Raw genomic sequence first — 18,478 nt, 5'->3', positions numbered from 1 at the left:
ATGATGTTATGTAATTATAGGGGATTAGAAAGTTCGATAGTGTTAGTCACAATGATGTCATGTAATTATAGGGGGTTAGGAAGTGCGATAGTGTTAGTCACAATGATGTTATGAAATTATTGGAGGTTAGGAAGTGCGATAGTGTTAGTCACAATGATGTTATGTAATTATAGGGGGTTAGGAAGTGCGATAGTGTTAGTCACAATGATGTTATATAATTATTGGGGGTTATGAAGTTCAACAGTGTTAGTCACAATGATGTTATGTAATTACAGGGGGTTAGAAAGTGGGATAGTGTTAGTCACAATGAAGTCATGTAATTATAGGGGTTAGGAAGTGTGATAGTGTTAGTCACAATGATGTTTTGTAATTATAGAAGGTTAGGATGCATGGTAAAATTAGGCACAATGACGTTATGCAATTATAGGGGGTAAGGAAGTGCGATAGTGTTAGCCACAATTATGTCATGTAATTATAGGGGGTTAAGAGGTGCAATAGTGTTAGTCACAATGATGTTATATAATTAAAGGGGGTTAAAAAGTGTGATATGTTATGTAGTGGTAGGGGGTGACAAGTGTGATAGTTTTACAATAGCATTAGTGACAATGATGTTATGTAATTATTGGGGGTTAGGAAATGTGATAGTTTTAGTCCCAATGATGTCATGTAATTATAGGGGGATAGGAAGTGTGATAGTGTTAGTCACAATGATGTCATGTAATTATACGGGTTTAGGAAGTGTGATAGTGTTAGTCACAATGATGTTATGTAATTATAGGGGGTTAAAAGGTACAATAGTGTTAGTCACAATGATGTTATATAATTATAGGGGGTTAAAAAGTGTGATATGTTATGTAGTGGTAGGGGGCAACAAGTGTGATAGTTTTGCAATAGTGTTAGTGACAATGATGTTATGTAATTATTGGGGGTCAGTTAATGTGATAGTGTTTGTCCCAAAGATGTCATGTAATTATAGGGGGTTAAGAAGTGTGACAGTGGTAGTCACAATGATGCTATGTAGTGGTAGGGGTAATAAGTGTGATAGTTTTGCAATAGTGTTAGTGACAATGATGTTATGTAAATATTGGGGGTTAGGAAATGTGATAGTTTTAGTCGCAATGATGTCATGTAATTATAGGGGATAGGATGTGTGATAGTGTTAGTCACAATGATGTTATGTAATTATAGGGGTTTAGGAAGTGTGATAGTGTTAGTCACAATGATGTTATGTAATTATAGGGGGTTAGAAAGTGCAATAGTGTTAGTCACAATGATGTTATATAATTATTGGGGGTTATGAAGTGTAATAGTGTTAGTCACAATGATGTTATGTAATTCTAGGTGGTAAGGAAGTGCGATAGTGTTAGTCACAATGATGTTATGTAATTATAGGGGGTTAGAAAGTGCAATAGTGTTAGTCACAATGATGTTATGTAGTGGTGGGGCAATAAGTGACATAGTGTTGGTCACAATAATGTCGTAATTGTAGGGGGTTAGGAAGTGTGCTAGTGTTAGTCACAATGATGTCATGTAATTACAGGGGGTTAAGAGGTGCAATAGTGTTAATCACAATGATGTTATATAATTATAGCGGGTTAAAAAGTGCGATATGTTATGTAGTGGAAGGGGGTAATAAGTATGATAGTGTTAGTCACAATGATGTTATGTAATTATAGGGTGTTAGGAAGTGCGATAGTGTTAGTCACAATGATGTTATGTAATTATAGGGGGTTAGAAAGTGTGATAGTGTTAGTCACAAGGATGTCATGTAATTATAGGGGCTAGGAAGTGTGATAGTGTTAGTAACAATGAACTTATGTAATTATAGGGAGTTAGAAAGTGTGATAGTGTTAGTCACAATGATGTTATGTAATTAAAGTGGGGTTAGAAAGTATGACAGTGTTAGTCACAAGGATGTCATGTAATTATAGGGGATAGGAAGTGTAATAGTGTTAGTAACAATGAACTTATGTAATTATAGGGAGTTAGAAAGTGTGATAGTGTTAGTCACAATGATGTTATGTAATAAGAGGGGTTAGGAAGTGCGATAGTGTTAGTCACAATGACGTTATGTAATTAAAGGGGGGTTAGAAAGTGTGATAGTGTTAGTCACAAGGATGTCATGTAATTATAGGGGCTAGGAAGTGTGATAGTGTTAGTAACAATGAACTTATGTAATTATTGGGAGTTAGAAAGTGTGATACTGTTAGTCAGAATGATGCTATGAAATAGGGGTTTAGGAAGTGGGATAGTGTTAGTAACAATGAACTTATGTAATTACAGGGAGTTAGAAAGTGTGATAGTGTTAGTCACAATGATGTCATGTAATTATAGAGGGTTAGGAAGTGTGATAGTGTTAGTCACAATGATGTCATGTAATTATAGGGGTTAGGAAGTGCAATAGTGTTAGTCACAATGATGTCATGTAATTATAGGGGCTAGGAAGTGTGATAGTGTTAGTCACAATGATGTCATGTACTGAAGAGGCAATAAGGGTGATAGTGTTAGTAACAATGAACGTATGTAATTATAGGGAGTTAGAAAGTGTGATAGTGTTAGTCACAATGATGTTATGTAATTATAGGGGGTTAGGAAGTGCAATAGTGTTAGTCACAATGATGTTTTGTAGTGGAAGGGGCAATAAGTGTGATAATGTTAGTTCCAATGATGTCATATAATTATAGGGGGTTAGGAAGTGTGGTAGTGTTAGTCACAATGATATTACATAGTGGTAGGGTCAATAAGTGTGATAGTGTTAGTAACAATTATGTCATGTAATTATAGGGGGTTAGGAAGTGTGATAGTGTTAGTCACAATTATGTCATGTAATTATAGGGGGTTAAGAGGTGCAATAGTGTTAGTCACAATGATGTTATGTAATTATGGGGGGTTAAAAAGTGTGATAGTGTTAGTCACAATGATGTTATATAATTATAGGGGGTTAGGAAGTGTGATAGTGTTAGTCACAATGATGTCATGTAATTATAGGAGTTTAGGAAGTGTGATAGTGTTAGTCACAATGAAGTTATGTAATTATAGGGGTTTAGGAAGTGTGATAGTGTCAGTCACAATGATGTTATGTAATTATAGGGAGTTAGAAAGTGTGATAGTGTTAGTCACAATGATGTTATGTAATCATAAAGGGTTAGGAAGTGTGACAGTGTTAGTCACAATGATGTTATGTAATTTAGGGGTTTAGGAAGTTTGATAGTTTAAGTCCCAATGATGTCATGTAATTATAGGGGGTGAGGAAGTGCGATAGTGTTAGTCACAATGATGTCATGTAATTACAGGGGGTTAAGAGGTGCAATAGTGTTAATCACACTGATGTTATATAATTATAGCGGGTTAAAAAGTGCGATATGTTATGTAGTGGAAGGGGGTAATAAGTATGATAGTGTTAGTCACAATGATGTTATGTAATTATAGGGGTTAGGAAGTGTGATAGTGTTAGTCACAATGATGTCATGTAATTATAGGGGGTTAGGAAGTGTGATAGTGTTAGTCACAATGATGTTATGTAATTATAGGGGTTAGGAAGTGCGATGGTGTCAGTCACAATGATGTTATGTAATTATAGGCGGTAAGGAAGTTTGATGGTGTTAGTCACAATGACGTTATTTAATTATAGGGGGTTATGAAGTGTGATAGTGTTAGTCACAATGATGTTATGTAATTATAAGGGGTTAGGAATTGCGATAGTCACAATGATGTCATGTAATTATAGAGGGTTAGGAAGTGTGATAGTGTTAGTCACAATGATGTTATGTAATTATAGATGGTTAGGGAATGCATGGTGTCAGTCACAATGATGTTATGTAATTATAGGGGCTAGGAAGTGTGATAGTGTTAGTCACAATGATGTTATGTAATTATAGGAGTTAGGAAGTGCAATAGTGTTAGTCACAATGATGTTATGTAATTATAGGGGTTAAAACGTGTGATATGTTATGTAGTGGCAGGGGGTAATAAGTGTGATAGTGTTAGTCACAATGATGTTATTTAATTATAGGGGTAAAAAGTGCAATAGTGTTAGTCACAATGATGTCATGCAATTATAGGGGGTCAGGAAGTGTGATAGTGTTAGTCACAATGATGTTATGTAGTGGCAGGGGGTAATAAGTGTGATAGTGTTAACCACAATGATGTTATGTAATTACAGGGGTTAGGAAGTGTGATAGTGTTAGTCACAATGATGTTATGTAATTATAGGGGTTAGGAAGTGTGATAGTGTTAGTCACAATGATGTTATGTAATTATAGGGGTTAGGAAGTGTGATAGTGTTAGTTACAATGATGTTACGTAATTATAGGGGGTTAAGACGTGCAATAGTGTTAGTCATAATGATGTTATATAATTATATGGGGTTAAAAAGTGCGATATGTTATGTAGTGGTAGGGAGCAACAAGTGTGATAGTTTTGCAATAGTGTTAGTGACAATGATGCTATGTAATTATTGGGGGTTAGGAAATGTGATAGTTTTAGTCCCAATGATGTCATGTAATTATAGGGGGTTAAGAAGTGTGATAGTGGAAGTCACAATGATGCTATGTAGTGGTAGGGGGAAATAAGTGTGATAGTTTTGCAATAGTGTTAGTGACAATGATGTTATGTAAATATTGGGAGTTAGGAAATGTGATAGTTTTAGTCCCAATGATGTCATGTAATTATATGGGTTTAGGAAGTGTGATAGTGTTAGTCACAATGATGTTATGCAATTATAGGCAGTTAGGAAGTGCGATAGTGTTAGTCACAATGATGTTTTGTAATTATAGGGGGTTAAAACGTGCAATAGTGTTAGTCATAATGATGCTATATAATTATAGGGGTTAGGACGTGTGATAGTATTAGTCACAATGATGTTATTTAATTATAGGGGTTAGGAAGTGTGATAGTGTTAGTCACAATGATGTTATGTAATTATAGGGGTTAAGAAGTGCGACAGTGTTAGTCACAATGATGTTATATAATTATAGGGGTTTAGGAAGTGTGATAGTTTTAGTCACAATGATGTTATTTAATTATAGGGTGTTAGGAAGTGCGATAGTGTTAGTCACAATGATGTTATGTAATTATAAGGGGTTAGAAAGTGTGATAGTGTTAATCACAATGGTGTTATATAGTGGTGGGGCAATAAGTGTGAATAGTGTTAGTCACAATGATGTTATGTAATTATAGGGGTTTAGGAAGTGTGATAGTTTTAGTCCCAAGGATGTCATGTAATTATAGGGGATTAAGAGGTGCAATAGTGTTAATCACAATGATGTTATATAATTATAGCAGGTTAAAAAGTGTGATATGTTATCTAGTGGCAGGGGGTAATAAGTATGACAGTGTTAGTCACAATGATGTTATGTAATTATAGGGGGTTAGGAAGTGTGATAGTGTTAGTCCCAATGATGTTATGTAATTATAGGGAGTTAGAAAGTGCGATAGTGTTAGTCACAATGATGTCATGTAAATATAGGGGCTAGGAAGTGTGATAGTGTTAGTCACAATGATGTTATGTAATTATAGGGGGTTAGGAAGTGGGATAGTGTTATTAACAATGAACTTATGTAATTATAGGGAGTTAGAAAGTGTGATAGTGTTAGTCACAATGATGTTATGTAATTATAGGGGTTAGGAAGTGTGATAGTGTTAGTCACAATGATGTTATGTAATTATAGGGGTTAGGAAGTGCAATAGTGTTAATCACAATGATGCTATATAATTATAGGGGTTAGGAAGTGTGATAGTGTTAGTCACAATGATGTTATGTAATTATAGGGGGTTAGGAAGTGTGATAGTGTTAGTCACAATGATGTCATGTAATTATAGGGGGTTAGGAAGTGTGATAGTGTTAGTCACAATGATGTTATGTAATTATAGGGGGTTAGGAAGTGTGATAGTGTTAGTCACAATGATGTTATGTAATTATAGGGGGTTAGGAAGTGTGATAGTGTTAGTCCCAATGATGTTATGTAATTATAGGGAGTTAGAAAGTGTGATAGTGTTAGTCACAATGATGTTATGTAATTATAGGGGTTAGGAAGTGTGATAGTGTTAGTCACAATGATGTTATGTAATCATAGGTGGTTAGGAAGTGTGACAGTGTTATTCAGAATGATGTTATGTACTGGTAAGGCAATAAGTGTGACAGTGTTAGTCACAATGGTATGTAATTATAGGGGTTCAGGAAGTGTGATAGTATTAGTCACAATGATGTCATGTAATCATAGGGGCTAGGAAGTGTAATAGTGTTAGTCACAATGATGTCATGTATTGAAGGGGCAATAAGGGTGATAATGTTAGTCACAATTATGTAATTACAGGGGATAGGAAGTGTGATAGTGTTAGTCACAATAATGTTATGTAATTATAGGGGGTTAGGAAGTGCAATAGTGTTAGTCACAATGATGTTATGTAGTGGTAGGGGCAATAAGTGTGATAATGTTAGTCACAATGATGTTATATAATTATAGGGGGTTAGGAAGTGTGATAGTGTTAGTCACAATGATATTATGTAGTGGTAGGGGCAATAAGTGTGATAGTATTAGTCACAATGATGTTATTTAATTATAGGGGGTTAGGAAGTGTGATAGTGTTAGTCACAATGATGTTATGTAATTATAGGGGTTTAAAAAGTGCAATAGTGTTAGTCACAATGATGTCATGGATTTATAGGGTGTTAGGAAGTGCGATAGTGTTAGTCACAATGATGTTATGTAATTATAGGGGGTTAGAAAGTGTGATAGTGTTAGTCACAATGATGTTATGTAATTATAGGGGTTAGGAAGTGTGATAGTGTTAGTCACAATGATTTCATGTACTTATTGAGGATAGGAAGTGTGATAGTGTTAATCACAATGATGTTATATAGTGGTGGGGCAATAAGTGTGAATAGTGTTAGTCACAATGATGTTATGTAATTATAAGGGGTTAGAAAGTGTGATAGTGTTAGTCACAATGATTTCATGTACTTATTGAGGATAGGAAGTGTGATAGTGTTAATCACAATGATGTTATGTAATTATAGGGGATTAGGAAGTGTGATAGTGTTAGTCACAATGATGTTATGTAATTATAGGGGTTTAGGAAATGTGATAGTTTTAGTCCCAATGATGTCATGCAATTATGGAGGTTTAGGAAGTGTGACAGTGTTAGTCATAATGATGTTATGTAACTATAGGGTTACGAAGTGCGATAGTGTTAGTCACAATGATGTTATGTAATTATAGGGGTTAGGAAGTGTGATAGTGTTAGTCACAATGATGTTATGTAATTATAGGGGTTTAGGAAGTGTGATAGTGTTAGTCACAATGATGTTATGTAATTATAGGGGGTTAGGAAGTGCAATAGTGTTAGTCACAATGATGTCATGTAATTATAGGGGGTTAGGAAGTGCGATAGTGTTAGTCACAATGATGTTATGTAATTATAGGGGTTAGGAAGTGTGATAGTGTTAGTCACAATGATGTTATGTAATTATAGGGGGTTAGGAAGTGTGATAGTGTTAGTCACAACAATGCCATGTAATTATAGGGGCTAGGAAGTGTGATTGTGTTAGTCACAATGATGTTATGTAATTATAGGGAGTTAGAAAGTGTGATAGTGTTAGTCACAATGATGTTATGTACGTATACTGTTAGTCACAATGATGCTATGTAATTATAGGGGTTTAGGAAGTGGGATAGTGTTAGTAACAATGATGTTATGTAATTATAGGGGCTAGGAAGTGTGATAGTGTTAGTCACAATGATGTCATGTAATTATAGAGGGTTAGGAAGTGTGATAATGTTAGTCACAATGATGTTATGTAATTAAAGGGGGGTTAGGAAGTGCGATAGTTTTTGTCACAATGATGTTATGTAATTATAGGGGCTAGGAAGTGTGATAGTGTTAGTCACAATGATGTTATGTAATTATAGGGGGTTAGGAAGTGTGATAGTGTTAGTCACAATGATGTTATGTAATTATAGGGGTTAGGAAGTGTGATAGTGTTAGTCACAATGATGTTATGTAATTATAGGGGGTTAGGAAGTGTGATAGTGTTAGTCACAATGATGTTATGTAATTATAGGGGGTTAGGAAGTGTGATAGTGTTAGTCACAATGATGTTATGTAATTATAGGAATTAGGAAGTGTGACAGTGTTAGTCACAATGATATTATGTAATTATGGGGGTTAGGAAGTGTGATAGTGTTAGTAACAATTATGTCATGAAATTATATGTGTTAGAAAGTGTGATAGTGTTAGTCACAATGATGTTATGTAATTATAGGGGGTTAGGAAGTGTGATAGTGTTAGTCACAATGATGTTATGTAATTATAGGGTTAGGAAGTGTGATAGTGTTAGTCACAATGATGTTATGTAGTGCTATTGGCAATAAGTGTGATAGTGTTAGTCACAATGATGTCATGTAATTATAGGGGGTTAGGAAGTGTGATAGTGTTAGTCACAATGATGTTATATAACTATAAGGGGTTAGGAAGTGCAATAGTTTTAGTCACCATGATGTTATGTAATTATAGGGAGTTAGAAAGTGCAATAGCGTTAGCCACAATGATTTTATGTAATTAGGGGGCAATAAGTGTGATAGTGTTAGTTACAATGATGTTACGTAATTATAGGGGGTTAAGACGTGCAATAGTGTTAGTCATAATGATGCTATATAATTATAGGGGTTAGGACGTGTGATAGTATTAGTCACAATGATGTTATTTAATTATAGGGGGTTAGGAAGTGTGATAGTGTTAGTCACAATTAAGTTATGTAGTGGTAGGGGCAATAAGTGTGATAGTGTTAGTCACAATGATGTCATGCAATTATAGGGGGTTAGGAAGTGTGATAGTGTTAGTCACAATGATGTTATGTAATTATAGGGGTTAGGAAGTGTGATAGTGTTAGTCACAATGATGTTATGTAATTATAGGGGTTAGGAAGTGTGATAGTGTTAGTCACAATGATGTTATGTAATTATAGGGGTTAGGAAGTGCGATAGTGTTAGTCACAATGATGTTATATAATTATAGGGGGTTAGGAAGTGCAATAGTGTTAGTCATAATGATGCTATATAATTATAGGGGTTAGGACGTGTGATAGTATTAGTCACAATGATGTCATGGATTTATAGGGTGTTAGGAAGTGCGATAGTGTTAGTCACAATGATGTTATGTAATTATAGGGGGTTACAAAGTGTGATAGTGTTAGACACAATGATATCATGTAGTGGTAGGGGGCAATAAGTGTGATAGTATTAGTCACAATGATGTTATTTAATTATAGGGGGTTAGGAAGTGTGATAGTGTTAGTCACAATGATGTTATGTAATTATAGGGGTTAGGAAGTAAATAGTGTTAATCACAATGATGTTATATAGTGGTAGGGGGAATAAGTGTGATAGTGTTAGTCACAATGATATGTAGTGGTAGAGGGCAATAAGTGATAGTGTTAGTAACAATGATGTTATGTAATTATAGAGGGTTAGGAAGTGTGATAGTGTTAGTCACAATGATGTTATGTAATTATAGGGGGTTAGGAAGTGTGATAGTGTTAGTCACAATGATGGTATATAATTATAGGGGGGGTTAGGAAGTGCAATAGTGTTAATCACAATGATGCTATATAATTATAGGGGTTAGGATGTGTGATAGTGTTAGTCACAATGATGTTATGTAATTATAGGGGGTTAGGAAGTGTGATAGTGTTAGTCACAATGATATGTAGTGGTAGGGGCAATAAGTGTGATAGTGTTAGTCACAATGATGTTATGTAATTATAGTGGGTTAGGAAATGCGATAGTGTTAGTCACAATGATGTTATGTAATTATAGGGGTTAGGAAGTGTGATAGTGTTAGTCACAATGATGTTATGTAATTATAGGAGGTTAGGAAGTGTCATAGTGGTAGTCACAATGATGTCATGTAATTATAGGGGGTTAGGAAGTGTGCTAGTGTTAGTCACAATGATGTTTTGTAATTATAGAGGGTTAGGAAGTGTGATAGTATTAGGCACAATGATGTTATGTAATTATAGGGGGTTAGGAAGTGTGATAGTGTTAGTCCCAATGATGTTATGTAATTATAGGGAGTTAGAAAGTGTGATAGTGTTAGTCACAATGATGTTATGTAATTATAGGGGGGTTAGGAAGTGAGATAGTGTTAGTCACAATGATGTTATGTAATTATAGGGGGTTAGGAAGTGCGATAGTGTTAGTCACAATGATGTCATGCAATTATAGGAGCTAGGAAGTGATAGTGTTAGTCACAATGATGTTATATAATTATAGGGTTTAGAAAGTGGATAGTGTTAGTCACAATGATGTCATGTAATTATAGGGGTTAGGAAGTGTGATAGTGTTAGTCACAATGATGTTATGTAATTATAGGGGGTTAGGAAGTGTGATAGTGTTAGTCACAATGATGTTATGTAACTATAGGGGGTTAGGAAGTGTGATAGTCACAGTCATGATGTTATGTAGTGGTAGGGAGCAATAACTGTGATAGTGTTAGTCACAATGATGTTATGTAATTATAGGGGTTTAGGAAGTGTGATAGTGTTAGTCACAATGATGTTATGTAATTATAGGGGTTTAGGAAGTGTGACAGTGTTAGTCACAATGATGTTATGTAATTATAGGGGTTAGGAAGTGTGATAGTGTTAGTCACAATGATGTTATGTAATTATAGGGGGTTAGGAAGTGTGATAGTGTTAGTCACAATGATGTTATGTAATTATAGGAGGTTAGGAAGTGCAATAGTGTTAGTCACAATGATGTCATGCAATTATAGGAGTTAGAAAGTGGATAGTGTTAGTCACAATGATGTCATGTAATTATAGGGGGTTAGGAAGTGTGATAGTGTTAGTCACAATGATGTTATATAATTATAGGAGTTAGAAAGTGGATAGTGTTAGTCACAATGATGTCATGTAATTATAGGGATTAGAAAGTGTGATAGTGTTAGCCACAATGATGTTATGTAATTATAGGTGTTTAGGAATTGGGATAGTGTTAGTTACAATGAACTTATGTAAATATAGGGTGTTAGAAAGTGTAATAGTGTTAGTCACAAATATGTTATGTAATTTTAGGGGGTTAGGAAGTGTGATAGTGTTAGTCACAATGATGTTATGTAATTATAGGGGTTAGGAAGTGTGATAGTGTTAGTCAGAATGATATTATGTAATTATGGGATGGTTAGGAAGTGTGATAGTGTAAGTCACAATGATGCTATATAATTATAGGGGTTAGGACGTGTGATAGTATTAGTCACAATGATGTTATGTAATTATAGGGGGTTAGGAAGTGTGATAGTGTTAGTCACAATGATGTTATGTAATTATAGGGGTTAGGAAGTGTGATAGTGTTAGTCACAATGATGTTATGTAATTATAGGGGGTTAGAAAGTGTGATAGTGTTAGTCACAATGATTTCATGTAATTATAGCAGGTTAGGAAGAGTAATAGTGTTAGTCATAATGATGTTATGTAATTATTGGGGTTAGGAAGTGTGATAGTGTTAGTCAGAATGATATTATGTAATTAGGGGCAATAAGTGAGATAGTGTTAGTCACAATGATGTTATGTAATTATAGGGGTTAGGAAGTGTGATAGTGTTAGTCACAATGATGTTATGTAATTATAGGGGTTAGGAAGTGTGATAGTGTTAGTCACAATGATGTTATGTAATTATAGGGGGTTAGGAAGTGTGATAATGTTAGTCACAATGATATCATGTAGTGGTAGGGAGCAATAAGTGATAGTGTTAGTCACAATGATGTTATGTAACTATAGGGGGTTAGGAAGTGTGATAGTGTTAGTCCCAATGATGTTATGTAATTATAGGGAGTTAGAAAGTGCGATAGTGTTAGTCACAATGATGTCATGTAAATATAGGGGCTAGGAAGTGTGATAGTGTTAGTCACAATGATGTTATGTAATTATAGGAGGTTAGGAAGTGTGATAGTGTTAGTAACAATGATGTAATGTAACTATAGGGGGTTAGGAAGTGTGATAGTGTTAGTCACAATGATGTTATGTAGTTATAGGGGGTTAGGAAGTGAGATAGTGTTAGCCACAATGATGTTATGTAACTATAGGGGGTTAGGTAGTGCAATAGTGTTATTCAAAATGATTTTATGAAGTGGGAGGGAAATAAGTGTTATAGTGCTAGTCACAATGATATGTAGTGGTAGAGGGCAATAAGTGAGATACTGTTAGTCACAATTATGTTATGTAATTATAGGGTTAGGACATGTGACAGTATTAGTCACAATGATGTTATGTAATTATAGGAGGTTAGGAAGTGTGATAGTGTTAATCACAATGATGTTATATAGTGGTAGGGGCAATAAGAGTGAATAGTGTTAGTCACAATGATGTCATGTAATTATAGGGGTTTAGGAAGTGTGATAGTGTTAGTCACAATGATATCATGTAGTGGTAGGGAGCAATAAGTGTGATAGTGTTAGTCACAATGATGTTATGTAATTATAGGGGTTAGGAAGTGTGATAGTGTTAGTCACAATGATGTTATGTAATTATAGGGGGTTAGGAAGTGCGATAGTGTTAGTCACAATGATGTTATGTAATTATAGGGGTTAGGAAGTGTGATAGTGTTAGTCACAATGATGTTATGTAATTATAGGCAGTTAGGAAGTTCGATGGTGTTAGTCACAATGATGTTATTTAATTATAGGGGTTATGAAGTGTGATAGTGTTAGTCACAATGATGTTATGTAGTGGTAGGGGCAATAAGTGTGATAGTGTTAGTCACAATGATGTTATGTACTGGTAAGGCAATAAGTGTGACAGTCTTAGTCACAATGATGTCATGCAATTATAGGGGGTCAGGAAGTGTGATAGTGTTAGTCACAATGATGTGTAGTGTAGGGGCAATAAGTGTGATAGTGTTAGTTACAATGATGTTACGTAATTATAGGGGGTTAAGACGTGCAATAGTGTTAGTCATAATGATGCTATATAATTATAGGGGTTAGGACGTGTGATAGTATTAGTCACAATGATGTTATTTAATTATAGGGGTTAGGAAGTGTGATAGTGTTAGTCACAATTAAGTTATGTAGTGGTAGGGGCAATAAGTGTGATAGTGTTAGTCATAATGATGCTATATAATTATAGGGGTTAGGACGTGTGATAGTATTAGTCACAATGATGTTATTTAATTATAGGGGGTTAGGAAGTGTGATAGTGTTAGTCACAATGATGTTATGTAATTATAGGGGTTAGGAAGTGTGATAGTGTTAGTCACAATGATGTTATGTAATTATAGGGGTTAGGAAGTGCAATAGTGTTAGTCACAATGATGTTATGTAATTATAGGGGTTAGGAAGTGTGATAGTGTTAGTCACAATGATGTTATGTAATTATAGGGGTTAGGAAGTGTGATAGTGTTAGTCACAATGATGTTATGTAGTGGTAGTGGCAATAAGTGTGATAGTGTTAGTCACAATGATGTTTTGTAATTATAGAGGGTTAGGAAGTGTGATAGTATTAGGCACAATGACATTATGTAATTATAGGGGGTTAGGAAGTGTGATAGTGTTAGTCACAATGATGTTATGTAATTATAAGGGGTTAGGAATTGCGATAGTGTTAGTTTTCCCGGAATTTTAAAATTTCTCAGTGTTACCAGTTTACTTCTTGGAGTTCTGTTTTGTCTCTGTGATGACTGCACGCCTGGACATTTCTCAGTGTTACCATGTTTCTTCTTGGAGTTCTGGTTTGTCTCTGTGATGACTGCACGCCTGGACATTTCTCAGTGTTACCATTTTTTTTCTTGGAGTTCTGTTTTGTCTCTGTGATGACTGCACGCCTGGACATTTCTCAGTGTTACCATTTTTCTTGGGGTTCTGTTTGTCTCTGTGATGACTGCCCCTGGACATTTCTAGTGTTACCATTTTCTTCTTGGGGTTCTGTTTTGTCTCTGTGATACTGCACCTCATTTCCATGTTCCTTTTTTCTGGGGTTTGTTTTTTTTGTGATGACTGACCCTCATTTCCATTTCCTTTTTTCTTGGGGTTTTGTTTTGCCTGGATCTCAGTGGACATTTCTCGGTTCCTTTTTTCTTGGATTCTGGCTTGGATCTCATTTTTCCTTTTTTTTTTCTTGGATTCTGGGCTTGGATCTCAGTGGACATTTTCTTTAAATTTTTTTCTTGGGGTTCTGTTTTTTTCTGTATCTTGGTTTTGGTTTTTTTTAGTGTTCCTTTTCTTCTTGGTTCTTTTTTCTTGGATTTGGCCTGGAATTTCCTGACCTTTTCGGGTTTTTTTTTCTTGGAGCCCCGGTTTTCCCCTGTTACCATTTTTTTTTAGTTCTTTTGTTCTGTTGTCCCCTGGAATTTCCAGTGTTCCATTTTTCCTTTTCTGTTTTGTCTCTGTGATGACTGCATGCCTGGACATTTCTCAGTGTTACCATGTTTCTTCTTGGGAGTTCTATTTTTGTCTCTGTGATGACTGCACGCCTGGACATTTCTCAGTGTTACCATTTTTCTTCTTGGAGTTCTGTTTTGTCTCTGTGATGATTGCACACCTGGACATTTCTCAGTGTTACCATTTTTCTTCTTGGAGTTCTGGTTTGTCTCTGTGATGACTGCATGCCTGGACATTTCTCAGTGTTACCATTTTTCTTCTTGGAGTTCTGGTTTGTCTATATATGGCTGCCTTTCCTGGACATTTCTCAGTGTTACCTTTTCTTCTTAGGTTCTGTTTTGTCTCAGTGATGACACCTTGCGCCTGGACATTTTCTCAGTGTTACCATTTTTCTTCGGTTGCTGTTTGTCTGCATTGATGATTGCCTGCGCCCTGGACGGTGACTCTCGAGTGTTACCATTTTTCTTCTTAGGTTCCTGTGGTTTGTCTTTAGCGATGACTTACCCGCCTGGCCATTTCTCAGATGTTACCATGTTTCTTCTTGCTGGAGATCAGTTTGTCTCTGTGATTATTCCCTTTTCGGGCATTCATTGTACCATTTTCTTCTTAGAGTTCTGTTTTGTCACCAGCTGATGGCTGCACGCCTGGACGTTTCTCCGAGTGTTACCACCATTTTGGCCTTCTTGGAGTTCTGTTTTGTCTCTGTAAGCTGACTGCACCTTGTCGGCGATTTCTCAGTGTTATAGATTTTCTTCTTAAGGTTCTGTTTTTGTCTCCAGTGAATTGCATGCCTGGACATTTCTCCAGTGTTACTGTTTTTCTTCGCCCAGGGTTCCAGGTTTGTCTTTGTGATATTTCCACCCTGGACATTTCTCCGGTGTTACCATTTTTTTTTCTTCTTATTGTGGACTTCTGTTTTGTTCTTGTGATGACTGCGCATTATTGACATTTCTCCAGTGTTACCATTTTTCTTCTTAGAGTTCTGTGTTTGTCTCTGTGATGGCTGCACACACCTGGACACGTTTCTCCAGTGTTACCAGTTGCGCCTGCCAGAGTTCTGTTTGTCTCTCTATGGAAGACTGCACGCCCTGGACATTTCTCAGTGTTGCCATGTTTCTTCTTGGAGTTCTGTTTGTCTGTGATGAGAGAGAGCTACCTTCTGGACATTTCTCGAATGTTACCGACATTTTCTTTTGGAGTTCTGTTATTGTCTCTCTCTTTGATGACTGCCGCCTGGACATTTCTCGGTGTTATTGTTACCATTTTTCTTCAGGTTCTATTTTTGTCTCTGCTTGTGATGACTGCTGCGCTTACCGGACGTTTCTCCAGTGTTACCGTAGTTTCTTCTTGGAAGGTTCTGGTTTGTCTCTGTATGATGAGATACCGCGCCCTGGACGTTTCTCAGTGTTACCGATTTTCTTGAGTTCTGGTATTGTCTCTCTGTGATGATGCACCTGGACGATTTCTCAATTGTTACCATTTTCTTCTTAGGTTCTGAACTTTGTCTCGGTATTATTGCACCTGGACATTTCTCGAGTGTTACCATGTTTCTTAGGTTCACTAACGTGTCGGCGTGATATTGATTACGCACGCCTGGACATTTCTCTCCGTTGTTACCATTTTCTTTGTTGGTTGATGACTGCGCTATGGACATTTCTCAATTGCGTACCCGCTTTTTCTTTATTTCTTGGAGTTCTGTTTGTCTCACCATGATGAATGCATGCCTGAAGACGTTTCTCCGAATTATTACCATTTTTCTTTTTGAGGTTCTGGTTTGTCTCTGTGATGACTGCACGCCTGGACATTTCTCAGTGTTACCATGTTTCTTCTTGGAGTTCTGTTTTGTCTCTGTGATGACTGCACGCCTGTACATTTCTCTGTGTTACCATTTTTCTTCTTGAGTTCTGTTGTCTCTCTGTGATGACTGCAAACCTGGACATTTCTCAGTGTTACCATTTTTCTTCTTAGTGTTCTGTTCTGTCTCAGTGATGATTGTAGGCCTGGACATTTCTCAGTGTTACCATGTTTCTTGGAGTTCTGTTTTGTCTCGTGATGATTGCACGCCTGGACATTTCTCAGTGTTACCATGTTTCTTCTTGGAGTTCTGGTTTGTCTCTGTGATGACTGCATGCCTGGACATTTCTCAGTGTTACCATTTTTCTTCTTGAGTTCTGTTTTCTCTCTGTGATGACTGCACGCCTGGACATTTCTCACTGTTACCATTTTTCTTCTTAGAGTTCTGTTTTGTCTCTGTGATGATTGCACGCCTGGACATTTCTCAGTGTTACCATGTTTCTTCTTGGAGTTCTGTTTTGTCTCGTGATGATTGCATGCCTGGACATTTCTCAGTGTTACCATTTTTCTTCTTGGAGTTCTGTTTTGTCTCTGTGATGACTGCACGCCTGGACATTTCTCAGTGTTACCATTTTTCTTCTTGGAGTTCTGTTTTGTCTCGTGATGATTGCACGCCTGGACATTTCTCAGTGTTACCATTTTTCTTCTTGGAGTTCTGTTTTGTCTCTGTGATGACTGCATGCCTGGACATTTCTCAGTGTTACCATTTTTGGGTACGTATCCTGTAGTAAGGCTAAGATTAAACAGCAGCCTTATGTGTGGGTTTAGTTCCTCACTTGAGTTCGTGTAGCACACATCCGGGGACACCGTCCGGTCCCATTGATGCTGTGTTTTTTGCTTTAGAGAGAGCAGCTCTCACCTGGGCATCTGAGATGTTTGGGAGGCTAGACTCTGGTGGGATAGATATTTCACCTTTGGGGGGGGGGGAGAAATTTGCACTGAACCTGTCTGCCAGTATGTTGGCAATGTCTGTGGGTTCAGTGATTTTTTTATCATTTTGGACTAATTCTGAGCATATCTGGGAGTTTCCACCCAGGTTTCTAACATAGCTAAAGAAGGCTTTGTGATTGTCTTTTGTGTCATTAGCGATTTTTCTCTCAAAGTAGTTTTTTGCTAGTATTGATCAGAGATGCCTTCCCATTTAAGGATTTTGCTCTGTCATGTAGTAGCTTTCTCCTCTTGTTGTAGAGTTTGTTTATGGCTGGAGTCCACCAGACCGGTGGGCTTAGAAAGTTCGATAGTGTTAGTCACAATGATGATATGTAGTTATAGGGGGTTAGGAAGTGAGATAGTGTTAGTAACAATGATGTAATGTAACTATAGGGGGTTAGGAAGTGCGATAGTGTTAGCCACAATGATGTTATGTAACTATAGGGGGTTAGGTAGTGCAATAGTGTTATTCAAAATGATTTTATGAAGTGGGAGGGGAAATAAGTGTTATAGTGCTAGTCACAATGATATGTAGTGGTAGAGGGCAATAAGTGAGATACTGTTAGTCACAATTATGTTATGTAATTATAGGGTTAGGACATGTGACAGTATTAGTCACAATGATGTTATGTAATTATAGGGGGTTAGGAAGTGTGATAGTGTTAATCACAATGATGTTATATAGTGGTAGGGGCAATAAGAGTGAATAGTGTTAGTTGCAATGATATGTAGTGGTAGGGGGCAATAAGTGCGATGGAGTTAGTCACAATAATATCATGTAATTATAGGGGTTTAGGAAGTGTGATAGTGTTAGTCACAATGATATCATGTAGTGGTAGGGAGCAATAAGTGTGATAGTGTTAGTCACAATGATGTTATGTAATTTTAGGGGGTTAGGAAGTGCGATAGTGTTAGTCACAATGATGTTATGTAATTGTAGGGGGTACAAAGTGCGATGGTGTCAGTCACAATGATGTTATGTAATTATAGGCAGTTAGGAAGTTCGATGGTGTTAGTCACAATGATGTTATTTAATTATAGGGGGTTATGAAGTGTGATAGTGTTAGACACAATGATATCATGTAGTGGTAGGGGGCAATAAGTGTGATAGTGTTAGTCACAATGGTGTTATGTAATTATAAGGGGTTAGAAAGTGTGATAGTGTTAGTCACAATGATTTCATGTAATTATTGAGGATAGGAAGTGTGATAGCGTTAATCACAATGATGTTATATAGTGGTGGGGCAATAAGTGTGAATAGTGTTAGTCGCAATGCTATTTAGTGATGGGGCAATAAGTGCGATGGAGTTAGTCACAATAA

This window comes from Protopterus annectens, chromosome 15.part0 (genome assembly GCF_019279795.1).
Source record: "Protopterus annectens isolate FY-2018-M chromosome 15.part0, PAN1.0, whole genome shotgun sequence".
In the NCBI taxonomy this organism is placed as follows: domain Eukaryota; kingdom Metazoa; phylum Chordata; order Ceratodontiformes; family Protopteridae; genus Protopterus; species Protopterus annectens.
The sequence above is the reverse complement of the archived record's forward strand: the minus strand, read 5'-3'. Positions refer to the sequence as shown.